This window comes from Galeopterus variegatus, unplaced genomic scaffold (genome assembly GCF_000696425.1).
Source record: "Galeopterus variegatus unplaced genomic scaffold, G_variegatus-3.0.2 Scaffold3468, whole genome shotgun sequence".
NCBI lineage: Eukaryota > Metazoa > Chordata > Mammalia > Dermoptera > Cynocephalidae > Galeopterus > Galeopterus variegatus.
This window is the reverse complement of record NW_007729579.1, coordinates 104,319-118,243: the sequence shown is the minus strand read 5'-3', so window position 1 is coordinate 118,243 and position 13,925 is coordinate 104,319. Positions and strand designations below refer to the sequence as shown.

General features: G+C 44.9%; 1 protein-coding gene across 3 annotated transcripts in view; it reads left to right on the top strand.

Annotated features, from left to right (window-relative positions):
* Nucleotides 1-1,033: 1,033 nt before the first annotated feature.
* Nucleotides 1,034-13,925, top strand: part of ARNTL (aryl hydrocarbon receptor nuclear translocator-like) — a 78,714-nt gene continuing 65,822 nt past the window's right edge. For all 3 annotated transcript variants that reach the window (XM_008585130.1, XM_008585129.1, XM_008585128.1), the window contains exon 1: nucleotides 1,034-1,100. The gene's annotated coding sequence lies outside the window, so the exon portion shown is untranslated. The remainder of the gene's footprint in view (nucleotides 1,101-13,925) is intronic.

Below are 13,925 nucleotides of genomic sequence, written 5' to 3'. Positions count from 1 at the left end.
ATAATTCTAGAGATTGATGGTGGTGACAGTTGCACTACAGTGTAAATATATTAAATACCACTGAACTGTACACTTAAAAATGGTTAAGATTGTCAATTTTGTTATATATATTTTACCACAATAAAAAAAGAAAAGTAAAATACTTTTGGGGGCTCCATCATGAACTTGGTTGGGGAATATGATGTTTAAAATGGACAGTATTTTAACAGATGGAGATATGTGGAGAAAAACAGAGGAAGATGTCCAGCTGAGAGGGGAGTGTGTGTTTGGGAACTGGCTATCTGTCCTGTCTGTATGGGTGTAGGGTACACTGGGGGAAACTATACAAGCCAAGGTTGTAGAGTAAAGCCGGGCCAGTTGTTGCAGGCCTGGCATGCTGGCTGTGGAGTTGGGCTTGCCTTCATACATTCTGGGAGCCTCTGAAGGTTTCTGCCCAGGGGAATGTCATTCCAACGGGTGTGCATTTAGATTAATCTTGTTAATCCTTCCTGTTAAACCATTGTCTGTTATAACCAATGGGATCGAGGTGTGCATTTCTATGGTGAAAATTGTGGCCTAGCAGGATTTTAGAAACCCAGGCACGTGTTAATGAATTGAATAGGTTGTTTTTCCATCCATTTTACAAATATTTACTGAGGACCATCTAAATGCCAGTAGTGTTCTAGGCAATGGGGGAAAGGGATGGGGTGAATTTAGGGGTTTCTTCTCTTGAAAAGCCTATAGTCTTGAGACCCCATTCCTAAATAAGAAATTATGCCACGGTGTGCCATGTGTTATCATAAACAAGTCACCAGTATTCCATGGGAGCAGAGAGAAGGAGGTACCTGGACTGCTTGGAACACTAGGGAGGCTTCCAGGGAAAGACTATCCAATGGTTTTTAAGAGTAAGCAGGGATTTTCTAGGCAAAGAAGCAGAGATGGGCATCCCAGGAGGATGGTAAATCAAAACTTATTGGGTGTTATGAATTTAAAGATGATGTATAAATATTCTCTTTTGAAGCTAAACTCTTATTTCCTTGGCTTTTAGGTGGTGCTGCCTAGAGTACATGCTTTTGGATCCAAGCTTCACTTTTCAAATGTGGAATCCTAGGCCTTTGTTGGTAAGTTTGATGCCTTCTGACCAAATTATGCTATCGAGGATTCGTGTTTGGAATGACGGGCAAGGCCTGTATCAGTGACTGGTGCTCTGTACAGGTTACCACACCTGGACCCTTGAGAAGCCTATAGTATGGGCTGAAAAGATACACAGGAGAAGTGAAATCTCACTGGTAAGTTTGATGCCTTCTGACCAAATTATGCTATCGAGGATTCGTGTTTGGAATGACGGGCAAGGCCTGTATCAGTGACTGGTGCTCTGTACAGGTTACCACACCTGGACCCTTGAGAAGCCTATAGTATGGGCTGAAAAGATACACAGGAGAAGTGAAATCTCACTGTAGGTTTCTATGGAGATGCAGAGAGGAAGGCTGGAGCAAGAAAACCCAGGGGTGCAGGGGACAGGTATGGCGGGCCTCGTGGAGATGTGCAGCCTTGGCCGTGTTTTGAAGGAAAAAGTAGGTTGGGAAAAGTTCAGGGAACAGCGAAAGAAGATTTTCAAGGTTCGAGAACATGGGTGTAAGGTGTAAAGAAAGGGGGCAACAGACTCACAAGAGCATAAGCCCCCTCCAAGGGAGATATCAGCAAGAACTTTGGCAGGATCTGCTGGTGTCTGATTATTCTAGCCCAGGGTCAGCAAACTTCTGTAAAGGACCAGATACTAAATAGTTTTGGCTTCATAGGCCATGTGGTGGCTGTCACAGCTGCTCAACTCTGCTGTGGTAGCGTGAGAGCAGCCATAGATAACATGTAAATGATTGGGTATGGCTGTGTTCCACTAAAGCTTTATTTACAGAAACAGGTGGTAGGCTGCATTTGGCCTGTGGGCTATGGATTGACAACTCCTTTTCTAGACCCCTAGTGTCTGACTGAAGCACTTAGACTTTATCCTGAAGGCAGTGGGAAGCCATTGAGCTTATTTTGGGCAAAGATGTGAGATGACAGAAGTGATGTTTACATTTTCAGAACACTCATCAATGGCTAGACAAGAGGCTTAGCAGGCAGCGGCAGCAGCAATCCATGCATGGGGTCACGTGGCTAATAGTGGTTAAAATGGAAGCAGAGGACCCATAGAAGAGATATGCAAATGGAGAACCAATAGGATTTTCAGTCTTCTTAGGCTTTAAAGACAGGAGTCAAAGAAGATGAAAGTTTGAACTTGGTGGTTCACAACGGTACCACTGACAGAAATATGAATGGGGGTGTAGAAAGGGGTGGTTGATGCATCTGTTTTAATTATGTTGAATTTGAGGTGACAGTGGTTCGTCCACAGGAAATGTCTAGTAGATAATGGGAAATTCAGGGCTGAAGCCTGGACTGAGAAGGTTAAGTCTGGAGACGTAAAATGGAAGACATAGGATTAAATAAGTTTTCCTTATTAATATGAGCAGAGGGTTGAGCCTTGGGGAATGTGCATGACTTTGGATGAGAGGAAGAAGGTGGAAGAGACCCAGAGGCCATGGAGGAGAGAGTCGCAGGAGAGAGAAGAGGGCAGAGCAGCAGAGACCAGGGAGAAGGGACTTGAAGGAAGGCTGCTGAATTTGTGACAAGGTCTTTACAGATGGCAATGTCTTTGAGGAGTGCAATGTCACAAGAGCGGAAAAGGGGAGGAAGCCAGGTTGCATGGGGTCAGACATAAATGACGGGTAGAGCATCAAGATGTTACTAAAATAAACCACTCAGAGTTTGGGTAGTAAAAGAAGGAAAACACGTAAGATTTAGTTATTTGCATGTCAGAATAACCTTTTCTTTAGCTTTGAGGCAGGCAAAGCATGCTGTGACCAGTTCTCATTTTCTTCTTTGGAGCCAAGGTGTGTTTGGGAGTTTGTGTGTACAGTGGGCTTGTGATTGTGTTCTTATGCTCCCTGTGAGGTGTGGTGTTCATAACTCTGCTGCAACTTGCACCATGGAATTCAGCCCATGTTTGGACTCTTGCCATAAGACAAGATGTGATATGTTAGGGAAATAGTTGCATTTGCATACATTGGAGGAGAAAATGGAGTGGACCAAAAATTGAAATAAAGCCTATTACTGCAGAGCCCACACATTTGGGGAATTTGAGACAATTCCTCAAGTCATTCAACTATATATCAATTTGTGCTCTGGGTGTTTCAAGTGTACATCCTTCAGTTTGAATTCTAAATAGTTTTTAACTTGGTTTGTGTGAATATAGCAGTTAGAGATCTATTAATAAAAGCAGCAGGTGTAACTGGTTTAGAGCCATCACTTATTGAACACTCATTATGTTCCCAGTACAGAGCTGAGTACTCTGTATGTGTCATTTCATTTTGTCTTTGCAACCATTTATGACCAGGGAATTAGAGGTTGAGTAACCTGCCCAAGGTTACTCACCTAAGTCTGGAATTTTTCCTTTCTACGGATGTAGAAGAACTAGAAACAGACTGAGAACTTCAAGTTAAATATTCAGAGCCTATAGTGGTGTTTCTGCTTTAGGAGCCTATTAGGGTGGAAGAAATGCAGGAGGTCTGGAAGAGACAAAGAGGAAACCTCAAACGTTTACTTTGCTTCCCTAGGTAAAAGTTTCCTGTAGTTGGAGAAGACTACAGCTTTGGGCTTGGAAAGGAAGTAATCACTAGAAGGCATGAGAGTCAGATTCCAATTATAGCTCTGTGGCAATTGTAATGTAATTTTTGTTTAAATACTTGGTATTTTTCACTGCTTACCTCCAACTTTGGGTTCAAAAGGCAGTCTATCTTGTCTTGATTATCACTGTACCCCCAGCATCTAGCACAGAATGGGACATGTGGCATGTTCTGTTCTCACTAGTAATTTGTTTCTTCTGATGAACAAGATGACTTGGGACAAGGTACTTAACCTGTGTGCCAGTCACCACGGTTACAGAGGTGACACAGGGCAAGGTCTCTGTCGTCATGAGGCAGACATTCTAGATATATGAGATGTGTAGTGGACGTCAGGCATGGTCATGCTCTGAAGTAGAAGAAAGTGAGATTGGGGTGGAGAAGGATAAGGCTGATAGATTAACTAGGATGGTCAGGAAAGGCCTCTGCACGAAATGAAGTGAGACGTGAGCCTGTTGGGGGAAATCCATAATAAAGTTCTTTGAGGTGAGTCCAGGTTTGTCAGCTGAGCTATCAACACTTGTTTTAGTTCTTTTGCTTAGCTGCCATTGCCGGCACCCAGCTGACTGCCCCTCCAGCGAGGGCTCCCCCTTCAGGCCGTGCTGAGCCTTCCCTTCCTGGGATGGTGCTCACACGCCCGGCCTGGCCTGCAGTCTCCTGGTTCTCTTCCTATCTCTCAGAATCTGGCCTCTGCCACCGCCTGCCTTTCTTTATCCCTAGCTTCGGGTTTGGCTGGGATGGTGCTCACACGCCCGGCCTGGCCTGCAGTCTCCTGGTTCTCTTCCTGTCTCTCAGAATCTGGCCTCTGCCACCGCCTGCCTTTCTTTATCCCTAGCTTCGGGTTTGGCTTGGTCCCTTTTGCGTCATTCCTAGTATTCTCCCTGGGTGAGCTCATCCGTGGCTCACCTCTCCCCTGGAGACACCCATGTCTCTGCACCCAGCAGGCACCTCCTCCCAGCCCACACTCCCAGCCATCTGCCCTGAGGGTGCTCGCTCCCCGTGCTGCCTGCCTTGGCCTATGTCCCCTCAGTTGTCTCTACTTCAGGAGTCATCCTGGGCCTGTCCTTTCCTTCAGCTGTCATACTCCATCGGTTACCACATCCCGAAGAGCCTGTCTTCCAGTCTGTCAATTCAGTCCTTTCTTCTCTCGCACCACTTCTCATTTGGATTTTCTTTTTACAGTAGCCTCTTAATTGGCCGTCCTGTGTCCATCTTTTTCCTCCCTCATTCCACCCCCCACCCTCCTGTCAACATGATGTTTCTAACTCTTACATCTGATTGGGACTTCTTCTGATTAAAGCTCTTGAAGAGCTCACCACTGCTTACGGAGTAAAAGCTAAGCCCTTCCAGAGAGCCTACAGGCTTCTCATAATCTGGCCTTTGGCCACTTTCTTTATTTCTTCATTTCCCTGACCCACATTTCTAACCTCATCACAGCCATCAACAACTATCAACTCTTGGTGCCTTGGCCAGCGCTGGACCCTCTCCTGGGATTGGAAATCTAGGTAACTCAGCTCCAGTTTCCCCTTGCTCTTCTGGACACCTTCCTTCCTTACCCTGCACCCCTCCGTGACCTGGAGGTGACCTTCCTCCTGGCTTCCAGAACACCCTGCATGTCTCTCTCATGCAAAGCACTTATCAGTGTAACTGTTGATTTATTTATCTGTTACGCTCAGTAAACTGAGCTCCTTAAGGGTGGAGACCACATACACACATACACACACACACACATATGTACACACACAATCTCTTTGTTCCTGGTGCCAGCACGGTGCACCTGGCTCAGGAAGTGTTTGTTGAACAGTGGGGATAGCAAAGTCTGTTTGTGCAGCCAAACAACAGATTTATAACATGATCAAATGGACTTGAAATTGGAGGTTCATTGGCTGTTGAGTTTGGTGGGGCCACCCCTCTCATCAGCTCTGAGTTCAGGACAGAGTGTGCAGGGCTTGGGTCTGTGCCTGCTTGCTGTTTCTCCCAGCCTACTGAGACCTCAGGAATGTCACTTCACTGCACTCTTTGCCCCTGACTTTTTTTTTTTAAGCTCCTGTTGATGGAATAATAATAGCAATTCAAAACAAAAAATAATCCATCAAGGAATTCCCAGAATGAGGTCCACCCAGCTTGGTCCTGGAAGAATCCCAGATTTCCTAAATTAGCCAAAATATTCTCACCAACCACTATCTAACAGCCTTTTTCCTCATAGTTCAGCTGAGAATGCTTTTCTGGCTGGAGGGTAAGATACCTAGTGGTCCTTGGTGGAGGTTCCCAAGGGCATCGTTAGCTTCATTTGGAAGCTTGTCAAGTCCTCAGTGAATGCTGACGAGCGACACGAATGGGAAGAGGCCCTGGCCGCGTGGATCCTGCCAATGTTTTCATGCCCTGTGGAAGCTAGCACAGTGCACCTGGTTTACAGCAAATACATTCTCTGTTCTCATTTGGGGCCTTCAGCTTGATGCTTGTTGTGTCATCTTCACTTCCTAGTTCTGCCACAGAACTGAGAAGTTGTGCCAAGAATGAAGCTTTTATGTGGGGGCTCCCAGTAATCTGGGAGGGCTGCCCAGAAAAGAGCCGTTCTCAGCACAGATGCGTCCTGCTGGGCAGCTCCTGTTGGCCCCTGGATGGCAGGAGTACCTGGGACTCTAGGTAGGGGATCAACATGGAGTTGACAGAGAACCTGCTGGACTGGCTACTCATGCACAGCTTCATCACAGGGGTCTGGGCTGTGGACACAGAAGAGCCACCCTAGGCCCCCACCTTTTGGAGCCTCCTGACTGTGTGCATGGGGTTTAGCCCTCATCCTCACCTCCCTGTTTTCACATCAGAGCCAGCTGTGCCTTGGCCAGCTGCCACCCCCTTCACCCTTTTCTCTTCTTTGCAATTCGCTTGTAGTGCTTCTGTGAAGGGACCCCTTTTGCCTCCCAGGACAGAATCAGCTGCCCTTCCTGTGGTTCCCGGGATCTGCACACACTCTGAGGATGACTGACCACAGCGGGTCATAATGATCTGTGCGCCTGCTGTCCTCGTCCTTCTGGAGCCCTTCTGGACCAGCCCTGGCCTGTGGTCTCTGTGGCAGGGCAGTACTTTGCACAGTCAGAGCTCAGGGCCCTATAGGAGGGGCAAGGGAGAACCAGAAGGAATTCCCTTAAGAGCAGCTGCTCCATCATGTAGTGTGTGTGTGCACACCCATGTCTGTGTGTGTGTGCGTTTTTCTCTCATGGTGTATTTACTTGCATAATTTATCCCCCTGCTGTCTCTACCTCTCTCAGGTTCTACTGTGGGGCTTTGAATAATAGATATATCATAGCTCTTAGCTAAATAAATATCTCCTCCTCTCCCAATCTGAAGGCACCTCTCCTTCCCCCGTCCTCCACTTTGGTACCTCAGTGACCACTTCACAGGTTCATCGTGACCACCAGGACCCTCTTCTCAGACCTCATTCAAATGTCAGTGATGTGGAACCCTGTCTAGACTCCAGCCAGCTGGGCAGGGGCTGGGCAGCAGGGGCCCACTCCTAGGGTACCTCCCAGGCCTCCAAGGCCCTCTAAGGCCATGCTGGCTGAGTTCCAAGTGACTCACACTGTTTTTGAGTGGGAAAAATAAAAATTTAAAAATGCCTTCTGACCAAGTGGGGAAAGTGGACGTGGAGGGAGGAGAAGGGGGATGTTAGCCACGCCTTAGATACATTTGCCAGCAGCAAATGGAGATGGGCTTACAGCATAGATGGTCTCCCAGACGCCTCCTTCAAAGGGCACAGTGGGTACTCTGGCCTCCCACTCTGGGGCAGACCTGTGCTGGTATATCAGCTTTATGTCTGTCTGGCGGTGTGACTTGAACAAACCACCCATGCTCTCCAAGTCTTGGCTTCCTCACCCATAAAATGTGATGGTGATAATAGGAATAACCTTTATAAGGTTCTTAGGGTGAAATGAGAACATGCTTAGCACTGTGCCTGGCATGTAGAAAACATTGAATCTCTATTACCTGCTATCATTATTGTTGTTTTTAAGAGTTATTGTTAATAATAATTATAAGAAGACTTTGGACAAGATATAAAGTCTAAAATGCACAGTTAAAGGCTGTGATGAGTAAGTGAGATGTTGTACAAGATAAGCACTTTGTGAATTGCAAATTATGTGCAGACATTATTATTAGCACAAATATCATTTTTGGGAAAAAATGACAGCACAATTTTATGATGTTGAGTCTAAGTTCTTTGTTGTTTTTGTTTTTTGTTGGAGGAAGGCTTGTCAGGCCTTTATTGGACTCTCGCCCACTGGCTATGTGACCCACATTGGCAATCCTGGGTGCCAGATGCCTGGACAGTCCCTGTCATAGAGGAGCATTTCAGTGGTCACTGCTATTATTTTAAAATTTTTTGATAAACATACAATACATAGTAGTAAGTTCTTATAGGTTCATTGACAGTAAAGCGTGGGTAATGCTCTGAGTTGCTCTACTCTGGACATGAGAAATTCTCAAACTTTTCTGCCCAGTATAGCTAAATAGATACAAATAATTTCTTCAGGATTTGATATAGACACTGTCTTTACAAGTATGTTAGAAATATTTTCTTAATAGCAATTGCTTTACTCTCTTGTTTCTTTATCTCCTTTCCATACTATTTTCCTGCCTCCCTCCATCTTTCTGAAAATAAAATTTCACAAAATTAGCCATTATAAAATGTAGATGAGTGAGAACTCAACCATGGGATAAAAAATAAAATAAAAAAACGTAGATACTTTCAGGCAGAGGTTGAAAACACTCTACTCATTGGCTGCATCTGGCCCGCAGATGTATTTTATTCAGTGTTCACAATGTTTTAAAACATTTTAATTAGTGGCGAACATTTAAAAACTGGTAGATCTTGTGTCAAAATCCAGATTTCCAGCTCCTCGTGAACAATGGAAGGTCTGGCAGCACTGGGCCCATCTACCTCTTGGCAAGGAGCTGGTTTCTCTGGTCTGCCCCTACCCTGCCCAAATTCTTTACACCTTTCCCTGGCCTGCTCAGCCCCTGTAGGTAAATGAGTTTGTAGTTCCTGTTAAACATAACTAACGTATACTAAGGGGCATTAATTTAGAATTATCTTCATTAGCAAGTTTGACCCTTGTAGGTAGGAAGGTTATTTCACTTGCCAAGTTGTCATTCTTATGATAACTCAAGTGGCTTATGATTTTAGGCAATTTTGGATTTAGTAGGGTTACTTTCTGTACTCCCTGTGGGATTACCTCATTAAAAAATGTTTGAAAGTCTTCAGCAAGGCTTATAAGTCAACATAAAATGTTGGATAATTCAGGATATGTTTTGATAGCCACTGTTTAAGGGAGGTTGCAAACAAGTAAACTGCTTTAATCCGATCATTTATGATGTTATAAATTTGAAAAATTAAAGGCACTCAGTCCTTTTTAGTAGCTCTCTCATTAAAATGGTGGTAATTTGGCAGAATCTTTATTGAAATAGGCGAAAGGTTTGAGACTCCACTTGGGTGCTTGGTGACCGTTCCCTTCTGCAGTCTCTCCTTAGATGAGCCCATGCCCTTTCCAACCGGTGTGCGTGCCCAGCACTGCCAGCCACATGTGGAGGGTGGAGAGGAGGTTCAGCTTTCAATGGTGGTCACTTTCGGGGAGTCCTTGCATACACTAAAGTTAAAAAAAATATATTATTATTCTATGAGCTTTTAAAAACCATTTTTCATTTGTCATCATGAAAGTAGTATACTCCTGTAACAAATTCAGACAACACTGAAGTGCATTAACCTAGCAGGAAGGCCTTCTGTGACTCACACCCCCACTCCCAACCACTCCTCAAAAGCAGTTACTTTTGAGAGTTTGTTTGGTGTACTCCCCGACTTTTTAATTTGCTTTTGTTTCCCTGACCCTTACCTTTTGCCCTCAACTCCAACATACGTTTTTATTTTTGTTTTATAAAAATGGGATCTCTGCATGCGTACTGTTCTGCAACTTTAACAGCTAACTATCAATTAATATGGTTATCTTTCCAAGTCAGTATGTATAGATAAATGTACCTTATTATTTTCCATAGTTGCACACCATTTTATGGAGGTATTTTAAGTTTATTTAATCATTTCTATATTGGTAGATGCTTAGATTATTTCTGATCTTTTGTCATTGTGGCTATTGCTGCTGTGGAAATTTTTGTCCACACCTGTGAGCCTGTGTGTGAGATTTTCTACTGTACGGAAACCTAAGGTGGAACTTGTGGCTTACATGGTTTCCCGTTTAAAATCTGGATCAATATTGCCAAATTACCCTCCCCAAAGCCTGTGCCAATTCATGCTCCTCCCAGGGACATCCTGTTATGGCTCCGATAATCTAGTTTTTGCTTCAACATGTATACAAAAAGTAAATTTTAAAAGTTCACAAATATGCCATCAAAATGATGTTTGCCTTAGAAAAGCATTCAAAATACTTAAGTCTGTAGATTTAATTAAATGATTATCATGTCTTGATTTTGGTGATGGTCATCATCCTGCAAGGTGACAAAAATGTTGCCTAAATAGTGTAAGCAATTATTAAGTAGTTATCTAAGGATGTCAGCTGTGCCGGGTAGCCTTTGGAAGAGTCATAGCCAAATCATGGCTGCCTTTTTCACAGCTACATCAGGGCTGGCTTGCCTTTCCCACCGAGGACAGAGCTGTCAGCACTGATGCTGGGTCAGCATTTGAAGGGGCTGGACCAGGGAGTGCTAGGCCTTAGGCCCCAGAGATTGGGAAGGGGGAGATGCAGGCAACCAGTGTGTGGCTGAGACAAAGTTTTTGCCTTCTGCACTCCATGGAAGTTTCCATTACTGAGCTAGGGGTGGGGAAAGGAAAGGGAAGTGACTTTCCAAGACTTCCTCTGGTCCCTTTTGTTCACATCTTTTTCCTAGGACTGCTGACATTTAGGTTCATGGTCTTGAATGTTTCCTTAGCATTTGGGAGGGATCAGCAAACTCTTGACCAGGTGCCCTAACTGATCACACGTGGTCAAAACCTCCCGGTCCAGGTTAAATCTCCTTTTCCTTAGAAAGAGCAGGTGGGGGAGATGGTCAGCTTACCACCTGCTACTGCATGTCAAAGTTTGAATTCCATCTTCTCCAGAGGCCTCCTCTGCGGCTGTCTAAGTTGGTGTCTGGCTTTGCTAATGGTTTACCCTTTATTGGTCGCAGTTCCTTGGCATTAACCTCATTTATGAGGCTGCAGTAGATTTGATGTCCAGACCGTTTATCCTTCCAGGATGCCTTCAGCTTCGTTAGATCCATGCTGGGCAGTCTGGTGTAGTGGAAAGAGGGATTTGGAGTGAGATAGACCTGAGTTCAAATCTTGGCCTCATCACTTTTACTAGCCATGTGACCCTTTGACTGATGACCTCGCCTCTCTGAGTCTCAGTGTTCCCTTCTGCAAAATAGGGATGGCCATTCTCTCACAGGGACATTTTGAGGAATACTTGAATTACTGTTTGAAAGATGCCCCTCAGGTGTTTAGCATAGAATAGACTCTCTATAAATGTGAGTCCTCTCTCATCCTCCTGCCATAGAGAGAATGTTCTCTGAGGATGCTTGTAGCAACTGGTTGGGTTTCCTGGGGCAAGAGGAAGGCTATCACATGAGCCCAGAGATGAATCATATACAGTGTGTATTTTCAGGAGCTCACTATTTGGTAGGGGAGCTTACCAAACAGAGACAATGTAATGTGTGCAATAATAGCAATTGATTAATAGAGGAAAGATTAATTAACCCTTCAGGTGGGGTGGGGGTAGAAAAGGTCCTCAAGCAAGTGGGATACTGAAGGTTGAGCAGGAGTTTGACAGAGATGATAAGGCCATAAATAGTTAATAGACAGCTCTGTCCATTAGAGATAAAGTTACATTGTTTTCTATGTACACATATTAACTTCTTTGAATATATCAGTTTATTTACCTCGACAATAAATTGATGCATTCAAATTCAGTTCCTCTCTTTTCCATTTCCTTTTACTCTGCCTATCCCTTCCTCCATCCTCCCTTAAAATATTCAGCCACTAAAAATTTCTTAAAGAATTTTTTTTTTTTGCTTTAGTAAGTCCTCAGAGGATTCTATTTCACTCTACTGAGATTTTACAAGAGCTTTGGTGTAGCTATTTTCTTTTTCCATTTCTTTTTCTGCAGTATGCATAAGTTCTTTCGCTTGCTCAGCAATGAACAAACTGCTAACCATTTGATGTTTACTGTGTGACTGCTGTATACCAGGCCCATGCACCGTCCCAGTTAGTCCTCAGAACATCAGAACAGCTTTGTGAAGTGGGCTGTTCATTCTTTTTTATGGAAGAAGAAACTGAGTCTTCGAGAGGTTAACATATTGAATATTATACAAACAGCAGCGGGCGGGGAGCCACTTTTCAGCCCCGGGGTTCTTTTCTCTGTCCTTTGCTGCCTTGCTCAGGGTCCTGCACACAGTTGGTGGGGAGCAAATGTTTGTCTGAACACATGAGATCCACCCAGTCAGTGTGATCTGTGCTGCTGGTTTTATATCGCGCTCAGTGCAGTGAGGGCTGCTCAGTTATCTTCCTACATATTAATGGAGCCCCAGAGTCACGCAGCAGTGATAATTGACAAAAAACACAATTTCCCTTTCCTCTCACTTTTATTTCTATGGTACTTGTAAGACTGTTACAGTTTTATTTTTTGCTTTGTCTCTGCCTGTTAAGGAATATGTGGGAGGGTGCAGACCCAGTGCTCCAGGAGCGGGGCCTGGGAGTTGGAAACATTCTGGCTTCAGTTCTTCCAGTCATTCTTCTGTAATTACAGGTAAATGATATCCCCTCTTCAGAACTACATTTCTTTGGGGCACTCTGAAGCTCGGATGGTCCCAGGATCCTGCCTGCTGTATGACCCTGTATCCTAGAGGGAGGCTCTGGAATGTGCTGGAAGGAACACAAGCACTGGTGTCAGGAGGACCCGAGTATGAACTCTGGCCCCTGTACTTCCCAGCTCTGTGACTGTGGGCAGTCACCTCCCCTCTCTGATACTCACTGTCCTCCTGTGAAGGAGGGCTCATAGGACCTGTTCCCCAGGATCACTTTCAGGATTTCTTGGGAAGGAAAGTCAGCTTCCTTCCCTCTATCCCCAATTCCTGGTGCATTGGTTTTGGACTCACTGGGAAACCCAAAACACCTGCATCAGGTGCAGCGTTCATTACACTCACAACACCCTGAGATACTCAGCATTTCTTGAAGCTCTTTGTTGTTGTTAAGAAACTCCTCAAGGGAAGATACCATCCTACCCCACTGAGCTTTATTAGTGCTTCAGTGACAGAGCCTCTTTTCACCTTTTTTTCCCTTGCAGACAGCAGCTGCAGGGTGAGTCAGTTTGCGTGTATGTAATTTCTTTTGCGCCTCTTTGCAGGGAAAAGAGCTCCATTCATTTAGCAAATATTCGCCATGCCCAGGCCTCCCGTTTGGTGACAGGGATACAGAGAGGAACAGACTCACGGTCACTGCCCTCGAGGGGTTCACAGGGAGGAGAGGTGTAAATAAATAAGGTGACACTTGGGTTTGTGCCATCATCAAGATACAGGGGCTGTGGAGAAGAGAGGACAGCAGTGGCTTTCTCTTGGGGAGTCAGGAAGGGTCTCATAGAGAAGAGGTGACTTTTGAGCAAGTCTTAAAAGATGAGTAGGATTCTGTCAGCTGTAGAAGTCCAGGGAGGGCATCCCAAAAAGAAGGAGCCCCAGGGCAGAGGCCAGAGCCCTGGTAGGTGACACATTGGGTGTGTATCTGGAGCTGGGGCCAAGAGGTGGAGGACCTGAGTTCTACGTCTTGGTAGTCATGCATACACCGACTACCCCAAAATCTTCATTAGCAGCCCACACCTTTCTCCCGAATCCCCAACTCACATGCCACTGCCCACTCAACAGCTGTGCTTTGAAGTGTAATGGGCATCCCAGGCCCAACATGACTAAACAAGTTTCTCTCTCTCTCTCTCTTTTTTTTTTTTTTTTGGGTGGCTGGTGGGTGTGGGGATCTGAACCCTTGATTTTGGTGTTATCAGCATCATGCTATAACCGAGTGGGCTAACTGGCCAGCCCCTGAAATTTATGTTTGTTTGTTTGTTTGTTTATTTATTTATTTGGCGGCTGGCCAGTATGGGGATCTGAACCATTGACCTTTGTGTTATAAAGCTGCACTCTATAAAAATTTATACTAGATTTAAAAACTTTTTTTGGTGGCTGGCTGGTACAGGTATCCAAACC